This window comes from Rhinolophus sinicus, chromosome 4 (genome assembly GCF_057876585.1).
Source record: "Rhinolophus sinicus isolate RSI-liver-muscle chromosome 4, RSI-T2T, whole genome shotgun sequence".
Classification (NCBI taxonomy): domain Eukaryota; kingdom Metazoa; phylum Chordata; class Mammalia; order Chiroptera; family Rhinolophidae; genus Rhinolophus; species Rhinolophus sinicus.
This window is the reverse complement of record NC_142504.1, coordinates 77,130,139-77,155,086: the sequence shown is the minus strand read 5'-3', so window position 1 is coordinate 77,155,086 and position 24,948 is coordinate 77,130,139.

Here is a 24,948-nt window from a genome sequence, read left to right as displayed (position 1 = left end):
CATGAATTTCAATATTTCAAAATAGATGTTTCCATCACCATCAGTAGCAGCCACCATGTCTGTCTCTCCTGGGAGGTACATGTAGAAGTGCCATTAAGTGGAAACATTGGAATTTCAACATTTGGTCTTTCTGCTGTCTTAACAATTGTTTTTAAAGATATGTTCACATGAGTAAGATTCTTACTCAAAATCCCCAAAGAACTTGAGAGTAAATTACAAAGGGGTCAAGTGGTGGTCCCGCCTTGTTCTGCAACAGTGTGTTCTTGGGGTCTCTAGAGTGACATAGACAGGGCACAGACAGAGCTGCTTAATCATTGAGTCCATCAGAGCTGTTAGCCATGCAGGTCCTGAAAAGAGAGAGTAGTGGATGTCAGCATTCTTTAGTCAATCCAAACATTTTTTTTTTTTTTTGTCCTTAACTATCAGCAAAACTATAGTTAGAGTGACAATGATTATCTGGGCTAAGGAATCCTCTTATGAAATCAACACCAATTTTTTCCTTTCTTACATGTAGAAATTCCCAATATGTTCTCCTTAAAAATAAAATCGTTTCATTTGAAGGACCACACACAGCCACCTATTTGTAGAAGTTGTGATACATCAAATGGGAGAATGCATTTGAAGGGCTTCGTGTGTGTACATCCTCAGTAAATGTTGGCTGTTATTATCACTCTTGTCACATCATCATCGTCATCATAATTGCAGGTTTTTCCTTGCCTTTGACCAGAAGTTAAATCAATGGGAACTGAGAGCTCTGGAGTTTAAAAGCTCCTCTTTGTGCCTTGATATATATGATGCATGATCAAAAAATATGGTGAATGTTTAAATTTTTAAAAATTTATTACAGTAAAAGGCACATTGCCATTAATCCCCCTCAAACTATTCCCCCTCACTTCGAGTACACTTATCCCATCATTTTTGCCACTTTCTGAAGCAGTTCTGGAAGTCCTCTTTCATGAGTATCTTTAGTTGCACTGTTGTGGCTGCCTCGATGTCCTGAATCGATTCAAAACATTTACCTTTTATGGTCATTTTGACTTTGGTGAAAAGCCAGAAGTCGTATGGTGCCAGATCCGGTGAATAAGGTGGATGAGGACACACCATAATGTTTCTATTTGACAGAAATTGCTGTAGCAGAAGCGATGTGTGACATGGAGAGTTTTCATGATGGAGGATGAAGTAGACACGCATGAAACAGGACTTCCAGAACTGCTTCAGAAAGTGGCAAAAACAATGGGATAAGTGTGTTCAAAGTGAGGGGGAGTAATTTGAGGGGGATTAACAGCAATGTGTCTTTTACTGTAATACATTGATTTTAATTTAAACACTCATCGTATCTTTGATCACACCTCATACTTTTCAAGATGTAAAGTGAAGCTTAATTTGCCTCTTTTTTTTAAACTGAAGGCCTGCAAATAAGCAGCAATGGACATCCTATTTTAATGGGATTATCCTGTATTTTAGTATTTTTGTCAAGGAACCTGAACAATCCACTCAAAGAGCCTATCCTTCATACTCTGTCTTCTTTATGCCAAATCTTCGAAGTGGGGAGGAGAGGGGAACCAGCATTTATTGAAAGTGTGCTGTGTTCTAGGCATTTCACATATGTTATAGGCTAAATTGTTTTCTCCCTAAAATTTATATGTTGAAATCCTAGCCTCTAGTACCTCAAAATATGGCTACATTTGGAAATTGGGTATATAAAAGATAATTAAGGTTAAAATAAGGTCATTAGAGTGGCCTTAATTTAATCTCACTGGTGTCTGTATAAGAAGAAGAGATTAGAACAGAGAAGACCATGTGAAGATTCAGGGAGACAGCCATCTACAAGCCAAGGAGAGAAGCTGCAGGACAAACCAAACTCTGCAGAAAACTTAAGAATTCTAGCTTCTAAATTGTGAGAAAATAAATTTTTGTTGTTTAAGCCACCCAGTCTGTGGTATTTGTTATGACAACCATAGCAAACTAATAAAACATATGTTATCTCATTGACTCCTCTGCACAAATCAATGTTTTATTATTACCAATCTGTAGATGAGAAAACTGATTATTTGAGAAATAAGTAACTTGTCTGTGGTCTCACAGGTGGTCAGATACCGTGGCCAGGCTTCAAACCCAGTCCTTCTGAAGGACCCTTGACATACAGTAATATTTTTATAAATAGTAACACATCATTTACTATTGCTATTGGCTTCAAGAAGATAATATTAAATTCGGGTAAGCACACGAAGAGGTGAATTTTGTGGCTGTCAATGGAAGTACTTTACGTAAAGCAGGAGGGCAATACGCCGGCTTGGTTGTAGGAAAAACAGGAGCCCAAGTCCCACAGATATTGTTTGAACTCAGCATGAAGTTGACCTTAGCTTATTGTAAGCCATGGATTGTTGTAGAAGCCTCCAAGAAATGGAATTTTAGATGTCAAATGTGCATTGATTTATAGACAAAATAAAAGGCCTTTTAGTGGAAATATGTTCGGAAAGGTGTTAACGTATATTAACACCCACTCTAAAACCAAAAATGCTATTCCAAATAAGATCTTAAAAGTCTTTACGCTAGTTAGTCAAAGATAGCCAAAGGTTAAATTTTATGTTCATAATTGTTTTAGAGCAAGTTATTGCTCTCTGGCTTCTCAATCATATTTTTATTCCTTTTGTACATCTCATCAAAGCATTTCGATTAGAACAAGTCATTGAGGACAGAAGCCAAAATAAATAGTTAAGTTTAAATTACTACAGTGAAAGGACCACAGTTTCAGTCAGGCCCAAGTTATGGGGACTTTTAATGATTCTATGAGGTTCTAGTATTTATGGAATTGGCTTGCCTGTCAGTTTTTTTCTTTTCCTTCCTGATTTCTAAAGTCATCTGTGAATTTTTTAGTCTATCTTGTCAAACTTTGGCTGATGACTTCTTAAAGGTTCCAGCCAATTGATGGTTTGATTTTCCTTGGCTCTTATTAATTCCTGTCACTTGCCCAAAGCCAGTGACCTTTGCCCAGCAGCCTGGCCAAGCCGCCCATGTTTGCTACATGAGAACCAGAGGTGCTTGCCAGCTCCTCTACTTCCACCCCTGCTTCCGGAATGGCCCAGGGGAGGCTGCAGACAAATGGAAAAAAAAGCTAGGGTACAAATCTTCCCACAAATGTAATATTTGTTCATATCCTTCTGGTCGGGGGACATAATGGCATGGTTAGGTGCACAAGTTTTGGAGATAGACAGTGTCGGTTCAAATCTCAAATGCCATGTACAAGTCATATGACTCTAGGCACATTACCTAATCAACCTGGGCCTCAGTTTCCTCATTTGTTAAGTGGAGATAACAATTATCTTGAGGTTTGTTTTAAAGATTAAATAAAATAACATAGGTAAAGCATCTAGGAAAGTATCTGGCACATGGTAGGTGCTTAATAAATGAAAACCTAAACAGAAGTTTGATGACTTCACCCAGATAGCTTCCAGTGCTTTTTGTGTGGTTGAGATTCCATTTTAACACAACAAAGTCTGCCTATACTTCTCCTCTGGAGAAATACCATGGTGGCCTGATGTGCAACTGGGACTTAACCTCACATAAAGGCCCAAGAGTCCCCACGGAGGGCATTTTCCATGTGTTTCAAACTTGGTGCATCATCCACCAAGCATGTTCCCTCCGGAGAAGCAGGAGACCGCCCAAAGCTTGGATAAGTTCAGGGAAGCATCTGAACTTTTTGGGAGCTGTCCCATCAAAACTGGAGTTGTCTGGGTTTTGACCACTGGGGCCAATATTCTTTTCTGTCTGGGCTTTTTAAAAAGATCAGAGCATTGGGTTAGTATTCCCAGCTCTCTCTATCATTAGAAACTATTAAGGATAAAGATCCTACTAATTTCAACCAGAATTTTGTGGGTGAAAGAGATGAGTAGAGTAATGTGATAAAATGAATGAGGAGATCAGCACTCACTGAGGGAAATTAGGGACTACCAGGAGAAAAACAAAAGTTATCTTCATCAGCTGGCCTAAGGTGGAGGAATTTTTATGATATGTGATTGTTCCCAGCACTTGGTTTTGGATCTCCCATAAGTTAGAGTCAGAAAGATTTGAGTTTGAATTCTATTGCCAACATTTGTCAGATGGGTGACTTCTTACAAATTCCCTAAAACTCAGTTTCCTCATTGGTAAAAAGCAAATATTAATAATATTCTGTAAGATTGTTCATTTGCTCATTCATTTATTCATTCATTCATTCATCCAATAATATTTGTAAAACACTTGGTCTGGCACATAGCAAGCACTCCATATATAGTAGCTCCCAAAATGTTTCTGCAGAATCCTCATAATTCCATGTACCTGGATTTCAAGGAAAATTTCACATTTGACCCCAACGTTTTTTATTTTGTCCAGGAATGTGTTTTTACCTTTATAAAAATGCACTTGACTTTTCAGAGCCCTCAGAGAAAATTTTTTTTAAAAAAGTGTTCTTCTAAAATCAAACCAACATTATTGAAACTCACTAAAATGTGAGGCACAGTCTGTCATGTTTCTCAAGTCACTTGAATTAGCACTCATGAAAAATGCAACTTAGATACATCCAAATGCATATGAAGTGCCACTATTCCATCAGATGGCTCAAAACTCAGAAAAGAAGCATGCTCAGTGACCAAGAGCACAGGGTCCCAGCACACTTGCCCTGGCCCCCAGCTCCACAAGGGACTCCAGTGACACTACATACACTCCAAGGGCCATAAAGGTGAGCAAAGTGTATGCAACCATTTTGCCTTCATAGTGTTTATGACTTTGCAGGGTGTTTAGTACTTCCTACATGTAGTATTGTTGCCTCACAAACTGAAAAACTCTTTTTTTGATTCATGTCCTTTTGTTTTTTTCCCCATTTTGATTTTTGGTCTCCTTTTCTTTCAGAATCCCGAGTACTCTCCTGATTTATTCATTACTGAATCTTGCACTACCCTGAAGAAAACTATGATTTGAGTAAATACCACACATTGCTTTCATTAACATGTCACATTAAATTTAAAATCTCAAGTCCAAATCAAAAGTTGGATCTCTTCACACTGTTCATACTTTAGGAAAGTCTGAGGGCTGGGAATAATTTTTCTCATGGGCCACACACACACACACACACACACACACACACACACACTACAGATTCTAATAGTTCCCAACAATTTTCTTGTTTTGTTTTGTTTTGTTTTGTTTTGTTTTGTTTTGTTTTGTTTTGTTTTGTTTTGTTTAGCCTCTTCATTATCATGCATGTATCACACTCCCATCAGTGGCATTTCTCATTAAGGGCAGTGATTCTGGATGGGTAGCACTATGTGTATATAATTCTAAAAAGTACTTCCTCCACAGTATTGAGAACCTCATTTCCAATTGCATCGAGAGAATGGGATTCCTTCTATCTGCTCTAATGGCTTTATTGAGAAAACCTTGGTCAGAATTGTTACACTTTGAGGTCAAGAAAATCAGCACCTTAATCTGTTTTGGAGATAAAGTGTCGGATTGGAATTCTTTGTTGAGGGCTTGCCCAAGTCGTTACCCTAGGCAACCTCATCCACTCACAGCTTTTCTGCTGTCATCATACACCCACCCACCATAGTGACCTGTTGCTAGGTCAACAATGTCCCCTGATGGTACCAGGAAACCTTCCCAGCCCCTCCTTCCTGTACAGGAACAAAGAGAAGGATCACTAAAGTTTGGGTTTTCATTACGAAAACACAATGACCTGCTAAAAGATTTTATAGCAGACCCAGAATAAACACAAGTAAACAAAGCAAACAGAAAATATTTTCCTTATATTTATATCATCAAGAGTTCAAATTCCCCAACAGCAAAATAAGTCACGGAGGCTTATAGGGGAAACAGAATGAAGTGAAGCTCTTTTGGAACAGTTCAGGGGATGTCTTGCTTACTAGAGTTGTGTGAACATCAGCTGAGAATGCACAAAATGAGGACATCATTCATGGCTCGCCTCCTATCCTCATCTTCTCCATCAGAACTAAGCTGACATTAAAAAGAAAAGATGTATTGGTATCATTTGCCATGTAAGGAAAGAGAGGAAAAGAGCAGGATCAAAAAAGACAGTAATCAATATAACATTCAGGGGCCTAAACAGAAACTTCATTCTCTGGGCGGGGAAGATTCTTGCCAGTCCTAAATGTGGGATGCAAAATCTCTGGACTGCCAAGTCTGGGGTTGACACAGCTTCTCAGAACCTTTCTTTCGAGAGTCAGTGATGCTTTTCTTCCAATAGATTTGGCTACGCTAATTATGCCTTTTTTCTCTTACGTTAGAAGGAAAAGGCAGCATTTTATCAAGAAGATGATTTTTTAACTGCCTATGTCGACTCTACTCTTCTCTGTTCTGAGCACTACCAGTGTCTCGGCGTTTCCTGTCAGCTGGGAGGTACAGGTACAATACACACAGAGAGAAGACAGGAAAAAAAAAATCACACTATATAACTGTGGCCAAAGTTATGATACTTTCTACAAACATATGTCATTAATAGAATAGTAAAAGACTAGTCATGTGCAAATATTGAATTTATTTATTATTGTTTTATATAATATGTTCTCTCGTTTTTAAAAAAAATATTTTATTGGGGAAGGGGAACAGGACTTTATTGGGGAACAGTGTTTACTTCTAGTACTTTCTGCAAGTCAAGTTGTTGTCCTTTCAGTCTTAGCTGTGGAGGGTGCCGTTCAGCTCCCAGTCCAGTTGCCATTGTTAGTTGCAGGGGGCGCAGCCCACCATCCTGTGTGGGAGTCGAGGAGTCTAAGCGGCAACCTTGTGGTTGAAAGCCCACTGGTCCATGTGGAAATCGAACCGGCAGCCTTCAGCATTAGGCGCACGGAGCTCCAACCACCAGAACCACCAGGCCGGCCCTTGAATTTAATTTTTAGCCTTCACAGGTATTTACAGTTGTCACTGACACTAACTGACCCAGTTTTTCATTACAGCAAAATTCCATTTTTAAGGAATAGATTTGGAACTAAGGTTATTTGGTTCTATAGCAGAAATTGGTGATTACGCTTTAGAAAATCCTGCAAGAGTTGGGGAAAAGTTCAAGGATGCTCTAATTTCCACCATAGAACCAGTCTCTTTACTCAAAGGGAAAGAAAATCTTTGCCTGTCACAGAAAGGTGGGAGAAGACAGGCAGAGTATGAGCAAAGTTGGAGAGGGAAATTTAAATAAATTTTTTAGGAACCTGTTAGATTCACATATAGGGAAAGAATACTACTAACTTGGCAATATTGCTAATCAGAACCTTGACTACTGTTTAGTGGAAATGTGTGTGCCTAAAGAAGAGTTAAGTCACTTCAGATGATTGTGTTCATGACAATTGCACCCCACCCCCAGCAAAGTTGGGCCACTTTGAAACAGGTGGGTGGCAAGTGCCTCATGTGAAAACAGGATTCTGTTAAATGTGATATTAACATATTATATTTTTCCGAGAGCAGGCTGTCTTGTAGATTTCATCTAACTAATCATCATCCCTAAAAAGCAGAACATAAATGGGAAATTGATTTGTTCAGATGTATCTGGCAAAGTTCATGATTTCCTAACAGGAAAATGTGAATTTCCCTGAAAAACAAAACAAAACAAAAAACAACTATGGTGCAAAGGTAGGGGCATTTTTAAGGAGGCTTTGGCAGATATTACAAAGGAGTCCCAAGGTAATCAACAATGATATGAAACTCAACTTTGAAGAAAAAAAGTTTGGGGAGAGCGAACAAAGGGCCTTATTGTAGGTAGGGCCAAAATCTTGGGTCCTTGGAGGTGGTGGGGCGGGGAGAGAGAGAGAAGGGACAACTTACTCTATATGACAATTCTTATACAATTAGGCATTATTTACACAGAAAAGTTACAGTCCCTTGAGATTTCGTTGAAGAGTCATTTTCAGTCCTGTTTTTAATGGGAACATCTTACTATTTACTAATAACAACAGCTACCACATATTGGTTGCTTACGAATCGCCAGTCAGCTTTATTGCATGTAGTCCTTTCAAAGACTCAATGGTATCTTCATTCTTGTCATTCTCATCTATGAGGACCCGGGTGCTGAATGACTTCCTGAAGTAGTCACAAAGGTGGTAAAAGTGCAGTGGATGCCAGCAGAGGCCTTACTAGGAGACAGAAGTGGGACTGACTTTTACCACCCTCTTGGGGCAGGTGGGGTATTGCTAGAGGGAAAACAGCGTCACTGTGGGGACAGAGCCCCAGAGAGTAGTTTACAGGCTCTCGGCCTCACGTGAAGGGGTACTGGCTCGGGTGGTGAATGGCCGTCGGCTGTGGCTGATTGGCCGTCGGCTGTGGCCGGTTAGCCAATTGGCCGCTGGTATAACTGCTGCGGCTACGAAGGATTGCCGAGGAGCCGAGCAGAGCCGAAGAGAGCCGAAGAGGAGGGCCGAGAGAGAGGAACAGAGGAGAGAGTGGAGAAGAGTCGTCGGGTCGGTCGGTTGGCGGAAAGGGGACGGCAGGTCACGTGTCCGGTGAACCCAGCCTCCAGTGAGACCATAGTGGTATGGCTCCCCTACCTATGGCTCCGTGGGTGTTCCTTTTCGGCCTCACCATATCCTGCGTTCTTGTGTGGGGAGCGGGAGCAGAGACCCCGCAGGCCGCCCCGCCTGAAAGATGGCGTGGCAAGAAGGCCTCTGCGCACGACAAATGGCGCAGCGAGCAGGGTCTCCCGCACTACAGTCACATTTACATGGGTTGAAAACATGAGAAAAACTTAGATCCAAGGTTTAGATTCTAAATCTGTAACTCAAACACAGGCACTGGTGAGAGCAAAGGAATGAGACAGAGAAAAAAAAATTCATGTGCAATAATAATAATAATACCAATAATACCATGTAACTCATTTCCTTCCTTCAATGCAAGGGCGTGTGTGCAGTAACAGTAGTCGTAAAGGGCCACGTCATCAATGGAGGCCCAGTACACTCCCTTCTAGGCATGTCTTGTTCTGTCACCCTTCCGGGCACCACCAGGACTGACCTGGTCAGCAGCATGATCTTGATGATTGTGTCCTCAGTCATAGGGCTGCCTTAGTGGGAAAAGGGTCCTTCTTCCACCAACGATGGAATTTTTTACAGACTTGCCCTGTCCATTACTCACGCAGCTCCATGTTATCACTCGGTTGACTCATGAAATGAGTTCTCTCAGTCTTCCTCTTCTCAGGCACTTGGGCCAACCTACTGAGGGTTCAAGATAGAAGGTGCTCACCCAATGTGGCATCCACAAGCATCTATCCTACTGATGTCTTATTCTGGTTTCTCCCATCAGAATGAGCTCCTCTCCTGAAGGCGGCTCCACCAGGAGTTTGTGGGGTGGTCCTCACTTCAGAGTCTAGGTCCTGCTGTGGGTCAATGACTCTGAAACTCTCTCTATTGTGTTTCTGTGCATGCTCTTTAGGTCTACGAAAATAGAGCCTCCAGCAGCCTTAATTTCAGGTGTGAATCCTGATGCTTACACTTGCTAGTTGTGAGACTTGGGACAAGTCACTTAAAAACAAACAAACAGCTTTCTTTCTTTCTTTTTTTGAATTTTACCATATCTCAATTTTTATTTTTATTTTTTGTCTTTATTAAATTTATTGAGGTGACATTGGTCAATAAAATTACATAGGTTTCAAGTGTACATTTCTATAATACATCATCTATATATTGCATTGTGTTCACTACCCAGAGTTAGTTCTTTCTTAGTCTTAGTTTCCTTATCTGTTCCATGGGCACGCAGGCAGCTAACTGAAAAACAACTTGAGCGAAAACTATTTTTTTCTAGCACACCACTTGTAGGACAAAGAAATAAACAAGAAGTCAAACTCAATGTGAGGGTTTATTTTATAAGCCAATGTTTTGATTTCACTTGTCCCATCTCTGTCAAGATTTAGCCTGATCTTGTATGCCCCCTAGAGTGACATCTCTAGTTCCACAAAATCCTTACAGTTGTGGAGTGTTTTCAGTTAATGCAAATGCTTTCACAGAGGTCTTTTATAATGTGCAAATAATCTTGTGAAGTAGGTAGATTTGCTTTTTATCCCCACTTTACAGAGAAGGAAACTGAGACGAGTTTTTTGTTTTATGCTTTTGTTTCTTTTTTAATGATTTGCCTGTAACCTCAGAGCTAGCTCCTGCATAGAGCCAATTCTGAAACCTACATCTGGCTCCAATCCTCAGTGCTTATCCCACGGCCCACTTTACTGAGGTCAGTGATGACCCAAACGATGATCTAAATGATTCTAAGGCTGAATGTGACTCCAAATCTTCAAAGAAAAATTCTATTTGATCATTCTATTGCACCCACAGAGTGGGCTTGAAATTTGTAGCAAGATATTTTTTCTTCAAAAATAGCAGATGAAACAACATTGGTTACAGAACATTCCATTTCCTAACCGTTCCTCTTGTAAGTCTATGTCCCAGCCATGAACATGGGGTGGGGTAGGGGGCAGGCATACATAGATTCACCATTTGAAAGAAATAACTGAAAAGCTGTCACAGAAACTTAAAACAGCACATAGCAGGAAATGAGAAAAAATATCATATATTGTAACCCTGTTTCTGTCTCCAAGGAGCAAACTCAAAAACAGACACCTATGGCTTTAAGAGAAACAGTCAAACTGGGAGAGTGTTACAGGTGCTAAGGAAGAGAATGTTTTTCAGGCCTTAGTTCAGGGGATTCCCAAAGGCCTGGGTCTGCTTCCAACAGACCACAGCCTTCCACGTGTGTGTTATCTGGTATGTGTTTATTATTGGGTATGAATGACATGGGGAGGAAAGCACCAGTTCCTTCCAGGGCCTTTGCTCCCCATAATGACTCCATCAATTCATCCCTGTGTGGAGATGGTCACCCAAGGTTTCATGGTCATTGCAGAGCCTGCCTCTACTCTTTTTCTTCCTCAATTCCCCCTTCTTCCTCTCTGGTACCTCCATTTATTCCTAATTATTTTTTATGTTTTTCATGCTTCTGAAGAAAGAGCTGGACCAGGGAGCACTGGGTAAGACAAGTCCTCATCACTGAATTCTCTTCTCCATTAGAAGCAAGAAATGGATCATGAGATGGACATGGTCCTACCCCTCCTTAGTCTAGTGGTATGAAGTGAATAAAAATGGTGAGCAAGCTGATTCACTTCTAAGGAGCTTTTGTTCATTTCACCTGGATTTCTCAATCTCGCCAAACTTACCTATTTCAAGACACCAGGCTTATTACCTGGAATGCTACGTCTGACAACCAGGGGTCTTGGAGTTCATCTTACCTGTAATTCTCAGTGGCTTAGATCCATGGGCTGGTTTTTCTTAGTCACGCTTATTACTAACTGTGTACTCTTAAAGACCAGCAGATATATCTTGAGTGCCAAGTCCAGTTTCTGTCCATTTCCCATCTTCCTTGATTTCTGTGGTAAATGACCCTGTTGGGAGGGTCCCATCCTGATTCTCCTCCTTCTTCTCCTTATAATCTCCTTGGTGAATCATCTCCTTGGTGCTTCCTCTTCTTTTTTCTCTGACCATAGATATGACCATACATTTTACTCTTAGTCGTCTTGTCTTTCTCTGCACATTATCATTTGGTAAATTCACCAAACACTACTTTAAATGTCACCTCTATGTGAATGACCCTTGAATTTTTCTCAAGCTCACCAAGGCTCTTTGTGGTAACAATATCCAAGTCAGTAGTGTGGCATTTCAAAATCGAGAGTTGGAAAAAAGATTAGAGGAGGATTGCAGATTCCCAGTTTTATAGATGAATTAGCCGAATCCTATAGACATGCCTGAGGTCATATCATTTAATTGTGGTGTAGATTTTAGCAATTTTCTCTAATCTACCTTCCCTCCCTTTTCTTGCGTCACTTCATGTCTTTGCACCAGCATATTGGGCTACGTGAGCTGCTCCTTCCACCTGACCCTTTGTGCAAAGTTTTTCACATTGTTTCCTTCCTGAAATGCACATTCCTCCTCCCCAACCTCTACCTATCAAAACCCTACCCTTAATTCAGCACATATGAAATATTGGGGCTTCTCTCCCATTTCCTTTTTAAAAAAGTAGGGGGGAAGCTCATTTGATCACAGGGATGCCAAGATGACCAGGAGAGTGGGACTCTAATGGATCCACATCTTCAGGGATCTCAGTGGGACCTGCCCATAGATTTAAGGGGACAAACGAAATAACTCCCCCCCCCATACACACACACCTTCATTCTTATTGCTGCCCATCTATCCATTGCTAATATTTAGTAAGATCCAAAATGCCTTAAATTATCACATGTCAAAAAAGTGAAGTGTTATGTGGAAAGAAATTCAATAAAATCTTTTAAATCATTAAAAAATAAGCAAACAAAAAAACCTACTGCCAAAGAATCAGCAGTCCAAAATATCTGCTGGTAATTTAAAAGGCATAGCAAAAATTTTGACCCTATTAAAATTCCTTAGACAATTAACTTATTTTAGGCATTATTGAAAATTTTTGGTTTAAAGGACAACTATTTTTATCAAGAATGTAAGTCATATACTCTCTCTTACTATTTATCTATCTGCCTCCCACTTTCTACCTTACTCATTTATGCAGATGGAATATTATATAGTTTCCCAATTCTCTTTTGTTCTGATAAAATGTTAAATGGAAGTGTACCAGAAGTATTTTTATATTTTTTCTAATTTTATATTATTATTATTAAAATGTGTTGAAGAAAGAAAAAAATGGGAAATGAGGATTTGTTCTGATTAATAGCAATGCATGGATGTGAGTAAATACCTCACAACTTAATTTCTCCTTTTAATTTATTACGAATCATCAATTTTATTGGACAAAGGTATAGTGACACACTTTATTTTTAGGCCTCTTCAAACTAAATCTTTCCTTAGTCTACCGAGTAGCTTTGTTATTTGTCCAGGAAAATCCATATTTAGTGGGAATTTCAATACTTTCATTTACTTTTACACAGTGTCTTACAAAACTATGTTGACATTAGTAAAATTACATAGTCCCCCCCCATTCAAGCCCCAGTGATATAATGTTGGGTCTAAGAAGCTGTACTGAGAGAGGGCAAAGAGAAAGAAATCACACTCGGAACTTGATACTAAGGCAAATCAGTTATACTCCCCCCACCAGGTGTGGGTGGGGGTATTGGGTCAGTGATAGGGGACACTCAGGCCCTGATTCTGTGTTCCATGACACCATACTGCCCCTGGATGCTTCCAGCCATCAACCAAGCTGAGACCCTGTAAGAACCCAGACTTATTCTCACTACTAGTGAAACAACCCCACAATTATATGGCACTTAGCCTCCATCAGTGACCACATCTTTGCATGTGAATGATAGCATATTATCACAATTTAATAAGGCATTAGCAAACTTGAAATTCTGAGTTCCATTCTTTTCTTGAAAATGAAAGTATCTTCTGTATCCAAACTCTAAATAGAAGCCCCTCCCCACAATCTAGCTTATGGATCATCAACCTGTCAAAGGTGGAGAGTCCAGTATCTGACCCCTCTTTTAAGTGATTTATGAGAAAAACGTGGTCACTAGTATATTATCCAGACCTAGAAAATGGCAACACTTATTCCTATTATTAACCACAAGTGTCCTATTAATCCCTCTGAGGTACTGAAAATGGATGTCATGCGAGGTCTCATGCCGCTGGAAACTGACTGACCTTTGCAGCTTGTACTTCTCCCTCCTTGCACTTTTCATAATTTTAAGACCAACTATCTCTAAAGCTTGGGAAATCCCGAAGTCTGCACAGCCAGGAAATCATAACTTGGACTTATTCTTTTGAAGTCTGCCTCCTTTGTTAAACTCTAAGTTCCATTAAAGGCTGGAACCTCACTGGCCTTGTCCTCTCCACCCCCACCCCCATGAATTGATTCTCTAGGGCCTAGACCAGTTCTGGCACAGGGTAAGCACTCAGCATTAATACACAGAACCCTGGATCCTGATCCAGGCCATGTCTTCTCAGTCCTCTGATTTCTGCCATAAATCAGCTGTTCTCATGGATTTGATGCTACTTGACTCATTTTCCTTGTGGGTCATGTAAGGCACTTCACTGTGGGACAGTGATTTGGCTAAGACAGTTTCCCTCCTACACAGCACCTCATGGGAGACACTGGAGGGCCTTCTCTTTCGTGTGCTCAAAAAACACTTCTTTGCACATAGGAACAGTCAAGCTGCTTAGGTGGTCATAGAACTCTCTGGAATGAGGAAGTTTATAAACAACCATCTCACCTCACAGGGTTCAGCGAACATCCCGCAAACAGTAATAGCTACTAGTTAATGTCTTCAAATGTATTATATAGTCTAGGGTTTTTTCACTTTAAAAAAAAATGAAGAGTTTCTAGGATTATTTTAATTGACTGTTTTATTTTTCATCTGTACCTAATACAGACAAAAGGGAGCCAACAATTTCTTTAGGAAACTTTTTATTATCAAATAATATTGGGTATTTTTGATTGTATGGTGTACACCATTCTTAATTATGCTGATTGTTACCCATAATAGAGTAACAAGTGATATGTCAGACTCTGACTCTGAAGCTTGGGAAATCCCCACTTTCAGAACAGACAGGAAACACAGACTGGGCTTTGGTTGACCTTGAGCTTTATTCTCACCTTCCTGGACCCCTCCCTTACCTTCCACTCCTCATATTCAAGCACATCCAACATTCACTAGAGCATGACAGGAAAAGAGCTTCAGTAAAAGTAAGAAGGTGTTTTCCCAGGAATCATTTGGAAATCATAGAATTTGGAAGTGGGAAATATCTAGAGTTCTATTATTTCATCCAATTCCTTAATTTTACATGGAAAGAAAATGGAGCTCAGAGTGGCTAAATGATGAGACAAAACTAACAACAGAATCCTAAATAATGAGTTAAAATTCTCCAGACAAAGTCTGAAGAAGGAACCCAGTCCTGCACTGGATTTTACCTTAACCTTTACACTCATGTGGAACAGAATCTACAGTGAGAAGTAATTAGTGGGTTTTTTTGTGTACTTAGATCTGAAAGCTTCCCAACTTCTAAGGCATATTTTCAAAGTAGAAGTAAAGAGAGAGAAAGAGATGATGAGTACTCAAATTAGATGCTGGATGTAACTTCCTACTCATACCAGAATTCTTCCTGATTTTATTCAGTTAAACGAGAACGAAATTACCAGCACAGGTGATGTTATGAAGGGTTGAATGACTTCATTAGCTTTTTTCTTTTTATAGTAGCCTGAAGAGATCCCCACTGACTCCTGTGTTTTGACAAAGCTCAAACACTGTTATAGATCAAAGGGAAGATAGCATGAACCTGGACGTGTCAAGGGTGCTACATTAAGAGCCTTCTATAAATGGGTAATTGAGGAGCTTTTTCCAAGCTGGGCTTCTGACCCCAGAGGCTGTAACATCAAGGACAGAGATAACCATAGTCAGGGGTGTCTGAGCCTTGGCTGCTGGGAGAAATAGATCCTCATCCACACCTCTGAGTATATGAATCGTTTGGCAACGATTCAGAATGTCAACCAACTGCCATACCTCTTGTAAATGTGTCCTTCCAAAAGGAGCCCTCCTGCATGCCGAAGTAGACTGCTTTCTGAAGTCTTAGGCTTCCTTCAAAATCAACATTTTCCTTATTTGCTATTGATGTTAATTTCAACCACACCAAAGCTATCAATGCCAAAGTTGTTCATCTTGCTAATGTTAATTTAAGCCATATACTCTTATTAAACCAATACTTGTTATAAATAATGTTTCATCTCATGTTGTGTGTGGTTGTATTTGAAACAGAAGATCTTGGTTAAAATATCAGCTGTGTACACTTAAAATGACACAAATTTTCAGAATTTCATTGTAAAATGAGAACAATAATAACACCTATTCTGTGAGGCTGCCACAGATAGTATGTTAATTATAGAAAATAATTTTTGTAGCGCAATGTACATTATGTTTTAAGAAATGGAAGCATCTCCAGTAGGTGCTATGGCAATTAAGCTTACAAATAATTTCAACATTTAAATTGGAATTATTTGAAAAACTAGCACATTACCCATATTCAAAATTGTAATTTGTAATCAGAAGAAAATAAGAATTTTTTTCTTTCGAAAATATCTTAGACTCCAAAGGTGTTTTAAAATTCTGACCATTTCCATAACACTTTTGAGATAATCAAAAGAAACAATGTGTTTATTTGTGACTAAATAGATGTTCACGTATAAAATTTCAAATAATCCCAATCTTGGGAATTGTAAATTCTTGGGATTATTTTTACATTGGCCCCTTTCATTAAAATTTACTAATCATTATCAGTATTTTTCCAGAGACACCAGAGACCCTGTAAATATCTCACAATTATACTTAGATGCTACATGAATGGATTAGGTAAAAACCTGTAGAGGCACCACTTTTTCTTGGAATTTTTCCAATTGGAACAGTTTTGAGGAAATAAATTTAGCAAGTGCTAAGAGAGAATATATGTTCAGACCTTTTTTTTACAATAGGGTTTGCTCTGAAGTCTTGAGAAATGGTTTACAGAAAAGGACATTCGGGTCTATTGTTATTTAAAGATTCTGTAAGAAAAATCACAAATGTCTCATTTCTGTAGCACTTAAGTTTTGCCTTCCAAAAGGATCAAACAGATCTGTTACAGAGAGTCATGCAGCCATTTATGAATCTTTGAACATGTGTGTTTAATGGAGAAAAGAATAGACGATTCGTGGATATACAGTGCTGCTATCTATTAAATCAATGGATTTTCCAGAGTGTGCACAGGACCCTTTGTGGTTTCAACCAGTAAAAATCAATATTTCCTTTATCTTTGGGGAAAGAAAGAAGTCTTTGAGGGCCAGATCAGGTGAGTAGGGATGGTATTCCAATACAGTTATTTGTTTACTGGCTAAAAACTCCCTCACAGACAGTGCCCTGTGAGCTGATGCATTGTTGTGATGCAACAGCCATGAATTGTTGGTGAAAAGTTCATGTCATTTTCATCAAACTTTTTCATGCAGCCTTTTCAGCATTTCCAAATGGTAAACTTGGTTAGCTGTTTGTCCAGTTGGTACAAATTCATAATGAATAATTCCTCTGATATCAAAAAAAGGTTAGCAACATCATTTTGACTCTTATTTGGACTGATGGAACGTTTTTGCTCGTGGAGAACTGGCTGACTTCCATTGTGCACTTTGATGCTTTGCTTCCACAATTCTGACATAGAACCTGATATACTAAGAGCAATTTTCACAGCTTGCTTTAATGTGGCTGTCTGGTCTACCCCAGCCACAGCTACCTGGTTCATAGGCTGTTTAAATAACTAGCCCAAACCCGATCTAAGGGGCATAGTTGCAAGTCTACTTGGAGGCTGATGGATATTCCATCTTTTCTTAGGGGAGAAGGGAAAATGTTGGTCAATTTGTCAAAAAGATTGCTACCAAATTTGAAGGACAAACAGAGTTTCCTCCTGAACAGAATATATGTAAGTTATAGAACACATCAGGCTTACATCTTAATCCTCTAAGCCTGCTGGTTAGTTTTCAATTTTCTACCTTAAAAGACAAAATGGAATGGAGAAGAAAGGAGAAGGCTGACTCTAAAACTGTCAAGGAAGTGTAAAGAAACTTGAAAATCTTAGTATAGTTCTTTTTTTTAATGAGCAGGCATATGACATTGTGTACAGAGGCCCTACATATAATAACTAGCTTGCTTTATCTCTAGTAAAAATTCTATTTTGCAATAGGAGAAACTCAAGTATTGAGAGATAAACACATTCAAGGTCACATAGTATTGTACGCATGATGCAAGATGCTGGGATGGCATTCCAATGATGGTGACATTTCCAGTTATCTCTGAGTCCTCAGCAACCTGGTACATAAAATGGAGACACATTACATAGGGTTGCCAGATAAACTGTAGGGGATCCAATTATATTTGAATTTCAGGGAAACTGGCATTAAAAATGATTTGCTGTAGAGAAAGAATAATGTTTTCAATAAATGGTACTGGAAAAAATGAATATCCACATGCAAAAGAATCAATTTGGATCACTGCCCCGCATCATGTACAAAAGTTAACTCAAAATGGAATATAGACTTCAATGTGAAAGCTAGGTCTATAAAACTTTTAGAAGAACACATAGGAGCAATTCTTCATGACCTTGGGTTATGACACTAAACACACAAATGAAAAAAAAAATTTCAAATAAAAAATTTTGTACTTCAAAGGCTAGCATAAAGAAAATAAAAACTACCCATATACTGAGAGGAAATATTGCGTATCATGTATACATACATGGTAAGAAACTTTATCCAGAATAATTAACCAATAACATTAATCTAAAGACAAATAACCCAAATTTAAAGATGGGCAAAGGATTTAAACAGACATTTCTCAAAATAATATACACAAATGGCCATAATCCCATGAAAATATGTTCAACGGCATTAGCCACTAGGGAAATGAAAACCAAAACCACAATGAGATACTTCCTTACACCCACTAGGATGGCTGAAATAAATGACAAATAGTAACAAACGTTCATGAGGATGTGAAAAAAAAATGGAGCCCTTATTATTTGCTGGTGGTAATATAAAATGTACAGCCACTTTGGAAAAGTTTTCCCTCAAAATGTTAAATGTATACTTACCATACGACCCACTAATACTACTCCTAGATATATATCCAGAGAATTGAAAGAATGCTGGCACAAAAACTTGTACACAAATGTTCATCAGCATTATTTATAATAGCCAAAAAAGTCTGAAGCATCTGAAATGTTCATCAACTTATGAATAGATAAACACAATGTGGTTTATCCATGCAGTGGAACATTATTTGTCAATAAAAAGGAATAAAGTATTGATATAGGCTGCAACGTGGATGAGCCTTAAAAACATCATGTTAAGTGAAAGAAGCATGTAACGGAAGACCACACATTGTGTAATTCCATTTATATGAAAGATAGAATGTATATTAGTAATTTCCAGGGGATGAGGACAGGGAAAAATGAGAAATGACTGCAAATGATATGGGTTTCCTTTTGGGGTGATGGAAATGTTCTCAAGTTAGGTAATGGTGACACTTGTACTAGTCTGACTATGCTAAAAACCACTGAATTATATACATGTAAAGGAAGACTTTTATGGGATTCATTTATATATGTCAATAAAGTTATATATATTATAAAAATACATAAATATGGGTTTTTTTTGCAAAGAGAAACACAAAAAGAATAAACCAGAAACTAATGAAATTGAAAACCACAGGTGGTGAGGGAACGGGGTGAAAGGGACAGGAGAGACAATGAGACTTCTCTGAGGATAACTTTTAAATATTTTGACTTTTGACCGTGTTAATGTTTTACATATTCAAAAATAAAATTAAATAATGAGGGTAGGGAAATATGAAAATTGAATACAAAAAGAAAAAAAATAAACCTAATTATATCAATTTTATAACAAAAGTATTCAGAAGAAGAGAAGAACCAATCCAAATAACTACTCTGACAATGGATATAGAACAAAGAGAATTGCAGAAACAAGTTGGTGCCCATAAGAACCAAGATCTTCACTGTGGGTAAGGAATATATTATGCTGACGTATATGAAATTTCTGAGCGCCTATAGTTTTTAACCCCCCCAAAATGAAATTGTCGATGCTTCAGTCTAATACAAGTATGAATTGAGGGGAAAAGAGGAAGAATCCTGTTCTACTGCATTGGAATTACTATGACATAACAATTTTTTTAAATTATGTTTTCTATGTCTACCAGATGAGCCTAGAAGCAATAACACTCCTGTAGCAATGAATCCACATAACTTTTGGTTTCTAAATGCCATTTCCTTGTACAAGGAACTTAAACGTAGAGAAATCTCTGATTCTAGATCTGATGGAGGAAAGGTTCATGCACACACGAAGCATCTTACAGTGCCAGACTGTAAGGAAGTACTCGCAAACTCCTTGAGATATGCCAAAAGAACATAGGGACCACATTAAAGGGTCTTACACTGGCCAAATGCGGAATAAATCGAGCATCAAAAAAAGCATGATGACATCATTATAGCAGATTTAATTAAAAGAGTAAAATAAAAGGATGATTTGTTGGGGACAGTGGAGGGTCAGCTCTTCCTTATAGAAGAATACCAGTTAAAAAATATAGAAGGAATGACAATTAGAAAAATCATCATTTTGCAACCACCACTGTAATAATTAATTTAGAAGAGGCTCATTGGTGGATGCCAGAGCAACTGGATGAAAATTTGTTGGATATGCAGAAAACAGTTAACATAGAAGGCCTAAAACTATTATCCTTAAAAAGTCCTGGTGGGTCCTTGACTGGCATTTGGGAACTCGGACTTCAGGAGGCTTTCCATCATTCCCAGAATGGGTAAGAGTGGCTCACTGTGCCTACACTGTTTGTACAAACAATGTGTGTTGTACTGAATGCCTGTTTTGCTTCTGGGAGTCTGGAATTTGGGTATGTGCTATGCACAGTGTGCCTACATGACCACCTCCCAATAAGTACCTTGTGCACTGAGTCTGTAATGAATTTCTTTGACAGCAACTTTTCACACATGTGGTCACAACAGTTGCTGGAAGAATACCCTGTGAAGCTTGCATCTGTTTCCTTAGGATTTTGCCCCATGCACATTTTCCCTTCATTGATTTTGCTTTGTGTATTTTTTCACAATCCTGTGAGTCCCCCTAACAAATCATCAAAACTGGAGGTAGTTTTGTGGACCCCTGACATATTGGGGAATAAGATAGCCACACAATCTCAAAACATCACCCAACAGATTATTTTCTGATTACAAAGGGAACATGGTATCTTAACACTGAAGAAATATGGCAAACGTCATTTTAACCAAATAATCAAAATCACCAACAATGGGACAGACTTACATTATATACCTCGTGATACGAGGTCTGACAATTACATTCCAGAACTCATCCTAGAAAAAGTGCTACATAACTCATTGCTGAATATTACAATGGTTACCTTCAAAGTGATCCCCTTGGAAGCTATGCACCAATGCCAGCACCTAGTCAACCCTTCAAAGCAATTTTGGAGCTTTTTTTCTGGAATACCCATCAGAGCTGTCATTGTATTACCCTTGATGTCCTGAATGTCATCAAAAATGTATTCCTTTAAATATTTATTTTATCTTTGGGGAACGAAAGAAGTCTTTGAGGGCCAGATCAGGTGAGTAGGGAGGGTGTTCCAATACAATTATTTGTTTACTGGCTAAAAGCTCCCTCACAGACAGTGCCGTGTGAGCTGGTGCATTGTCATGATGCAAGAGCCATGAATTGTTGGTGAAAAGCTCATGTCATTTTCATCTAACTTTCTCATGCAGCCTTTTCAGCATTTCCAAATAGTAAACTTGATTAACTGTTTGTCCAGTTGGTACAAATTCATAATGAATGATTCCTCTGATCTCAAAAAAAGGTTAGCAACATCAATTTGACTCTTGATTTGGACTGATGGAACATTTTTGGTAGTGGAGAATTGGCTGACTTCCACTGTGCACTTTGATGCTTTGTTTTAGAGTCGTATTAGTACACCCATGTTTCATCACCAGTGATAACATGGCCCAAAACATCATCTTGCCTCTCCAAAAGATCTTGGCAAATTTTGACTCTTCTTTGCTTTTGTTCATTGGTGAGCTCCTTCGGGATCATTTTTGCACACACCTTTCTCATGCCAAGATTTTCAGTTAAGAGTTTCCTAACTGTTTCTGTATTGATGTTTACTTGGCCTACTATGCTTCTCGCAGTACGCCAATGATTTCAACGCACAATTTGATGAATTTTTGCAATGTTTTCATCAGTTCTGTTAATTACTGGCCGCCCTGACCTCTCTTCATCAGTGACGCATTGTCTCCCCTCAGAAAAACATTTAATCCATTTTATCATGGCATTATCCCCATAAACTTAGACTAACATGTCCCTGATTTCACTTCCACTCTTGCCACGTTTAACAAGAAATTTAATGTTTGTTCATTGCTCTAATTCAAACTCAGACATTCTCATGACAGCCCACAAAAACACGCAACAACAATGAACACCACTCAGCAAGACACCACCACACACGACAGCTATGAGACACTGAAATACCAAGGTTATGAAACCTTACTGAGCTGTTTGTACAGTGCTCCAATGTAAGAGCGCGGTGGCAAGTTTGCGAACTTAATTGTCAGAGCTCAATTATTCTGTCAAATGATGTACTACTGTTGCCAAACATGTTTAATTTGAATCTATGAAAAAATAAACAGACAAATTCAAATTGAGGGACATTCTATGAAACACCTACTCTGTATTTTTGAAAACATGTCAAAATTCATGAAAGACAAGAGGAGGCTGAGGAACAACTTCAGATTAAAGGACATTATTGGGATAAATGGAGAAATTTGAATGTAAAATGTATGTTAAAAAATACACCAATGTTAAATTTAATTTTTGTGTGTGATAATTATATTATGATTATATGCAAGAAAGATTTTGTTTTTAAGAGGTACATGCTAAAGTACCTAAGAGTGATGTGTCATGAGGCCTGTAACTTACTCTTATAAAAATTTACATATATATATATATATATGAGAAAGAGAGAGAAGCAACTATGGCAGAATCTGGATGAAGTGTTAATTTTATTTTTTTGCTAATTTTCTTTAAGTTTGAATATTGTTTTCAATAAAAAGTCATGGAGTGAAGGGGGAGAGGACAAATAAAGCTCCTTGAAGAGAAGATTTATTTGTTCTCTATGGTCTGAATAGTGGTCCAGATATGTGTCATAAGAATTTTCACTGACACACTTCCTATATGATCAAAAAGGTAATGAACTTTTGAAATAATTTTAGTAGTATTATTTTTCTGCATCCCCCATTCCGGAATTCAAAATTATACATCATGCTGCTTGATATTATTCCACAGCCCACAGGTGTTCTTTTGTTTTCCAGCTTATTTTTCTCTGATATCATTTTAAGTAGATTCTACTGCTATGTCCTCAAGTTCATTGATCATGTCTTCTGCAGAGTCTAATCTCTTAATTCAATCAAGTGCATTTTTCATCTTAGATATTTACTTTTTCATGTCTATAAGGTTCATCTGGGGCTTATATCATCTATTCTTTTCCTGACCATTCTCATACTTTTTAAACAATGGAGTATATTTATAGTAACTGTTTCAACATCTTGTGTATTAGTGCTACTATCTGTGTCACTTTTGGGTCTGTTTCTGTTGGTATTTCTCCTGGTTATGTGTCATATTTTTCTTTTTCGTTATACCTGGTAATGTTTGATTGGATGTCAGACATTGTTAATTTTACATTGTTGGGTGAAGTTGGAAAAGTGTGTAGTTGTTTAAAAATTATTGTGCTTTGTTCTGGAATGCAGTTAAGCTACCTGGGAATAGTTTGATCCTTTCGAGGCTTGCTATAAAGTTTGCCACTATATTGTGGGTTCAGAACAAGTTTCAGTCTAGAGATAATTTGTCCCCACTACTGAGGCAATACATTTCTGAAGACTCTACTGAAGGCTCAGTTGTTGGAGGTCTTTCCTCTTTTTCCTCTAGTTTAGCAAACCAACATTCTAAGCTATGTATGAGCTTTAGTGATTTTTCCACCTGCTCCTTTCTAGTGGTTCTTTCCTTAGTCTTAGTAGTTTCATTACACAACTGCATATGAGGTCTGACAATTGTAAGTTCACAAACTCATTGCAACTATGTTGCTACTGTGTTTCATCAAAAATAAGACCTAGCCAGACCATCAGCTCTAATGCATTTTTTGGAGCAAAAATTAATATAAGACCTGGTATTATATTATATTATATTATATTACGTTACGTTACATTACGCTACGTTACGTTGTGTTGCGTTGCATTGCATTATATTACATTACATTATATTATATTATATAAGATCTGTTCTTATATTATATTAAAATAAGAAGACCAGGTCTTATATTAATTTTTGCTCCAAAAGACGCATTAGAGCTGATGGTCTGGTGAGGTCTTATTTTCGGGGAAACATGGTAACCTTTTTTTGATATCAGAGGGATTATTCACTATGAATTTGTACCAACTGGACAAACAGTTAGCCATGTTTACTATTTGGAAGTGCTGAAAGGCTTCCTGAAAGAGTTAGACGAAAACGACCTGAACTTTTCACTAATTCATGGCTCTTGCATCACAGCAATCCACCAGATCACGTAGCCCTGTCTGTGAGGGACTTTTTAGCCAGTAAACAAATAACTGTTTTGGAACACCCTTCCTACTCACCTGATCTGGCCCCAGTGATTTCTTTACCTAAAGATAAAGGAAATACTGAAAAGAAGACATTATGATGACATTCAGGACATCAAGGGTAATACGACGACAGCTCTGATGGCCATTCCAGAAAAAAGTTCCAAAATTGCTTTGAAGGGTAGACTAGGAGCTGGCATAGGTGCATAGCTTCCCAAAGGAGAGTACTTTGAAGGTGACTATAGTGATATACAGCAATGAGTTATGTAGCACTTTTTCTAGGATGAGTTTGCAAACTTAATTGTCCGACCTCGTAGATCAGCATTCAACTGAAGACTCAAGGGAAATCCTTTGCAGTCTCAGAAAACTTTTTCTCTTTGTGCAGCTCTCTCTTCTCTGGTAGTCTGCTCTGAAAATCCTAGCCTCCTCAACTTTGAACTCTGCTTCTTCCATTCAAGGAGACCTTCAGGCTATGTGTGGGTTCTTTCTTTTCATGTTGTGACCTTGAAAGTGTCTCCAAGCAGTGATCTGGGGCTTTTATAGGGATAACCTCATTTGTTTGCCTTCTTTGGGAATTATCCTTCTATGCCACTTATTGTCCAATATCTAAAACTATTATTTGTATTTTGTCCAGTTTGGGAGTTGTTTAAAGGGGGAGGGAAAATTCTGGTTCTTGTTACTTGATAATGGTTGGAAATGGAAGTCTTTAGTAATATTATTTTCATCATAAAATTAGAAATATTTGTTTAAGAAAATTTGGAAATTACTT